Source organism: Notothenia coriiceps, unplaced genomic scaffold (genome assembly GCF_000735185.1).
Source record: "Notothenia coriiceps isolate Sejong01 unplaced genomic scaffold, NC01 NC01_scaffold00007588, whole genome shotgun sequence".
Classification (NCBI taxonomy): Eukaryota; Metazoa; Chordata; class Actinopteri; order Perciformes; family Nototheniidae; genus Notothenia; species Notothenia coriiceps.
The window spans coordinates 180,387-180,859 of NW_011340289.1; the positions used below are offsets into that span (position 1 = coordinate 180,387).

At 36.6% G+C, this 473-nt stretch overlaps 1 protein-coding gene across 1 annotated transcript in view; it reads right to left on the bottom strand.

The window, feature by feature from the left end:
* Window positions 1-473, bottom strand: part of agap3 (ArfGAP with GTPase domain, ankyrin repeat and PH domain 3) — a gene marked incomplete at its 5' end in the record, with an annotated part of 48,164 nt that overhangs the window by 34,847 nt on the left and 12,844 nt on the right. The window lies entirely within an intron of this gene.

Consider the following 473-nt stretch of genomic DNA (forward strand, 5'->3'; position numbering starts at 1 on the left):
TTATATCCATGCAAATACTATGATAGATACCAACTACAAAAAAGTGAACATATTTTACCGTGATTTAATTATAATACACGTTTCAAAATGATGCCAAAGTAACAACATACTGATACCGATTAGTAAAAACCATGAATTAATGCTTTGTCTGCAGATAGACGGCAGGCGAAAAACCTTTTAAAATGCGTGTTTTCTGAATGGAGATCGGATCGATCAGGATAAACTAACCTGTAGCTGCTCCGTCCACACTCACAACAACGTCATACAGAAATAAATAAAGCAGCGACTGTATTCACCATGACACAGACAGTCTACGGTTTTTACATGTTTAACTTTAGTCCAGTTTCTGAACAGATATGAGGAGCTGTGATCTCTGTGTGTTTTGGGACATGTTGATGTGGTGATGGGTTTGACAGCATGTCGAGGATAACATCATATGTATATCCGTTGTTAAAATATTCCCTTAAGATTTC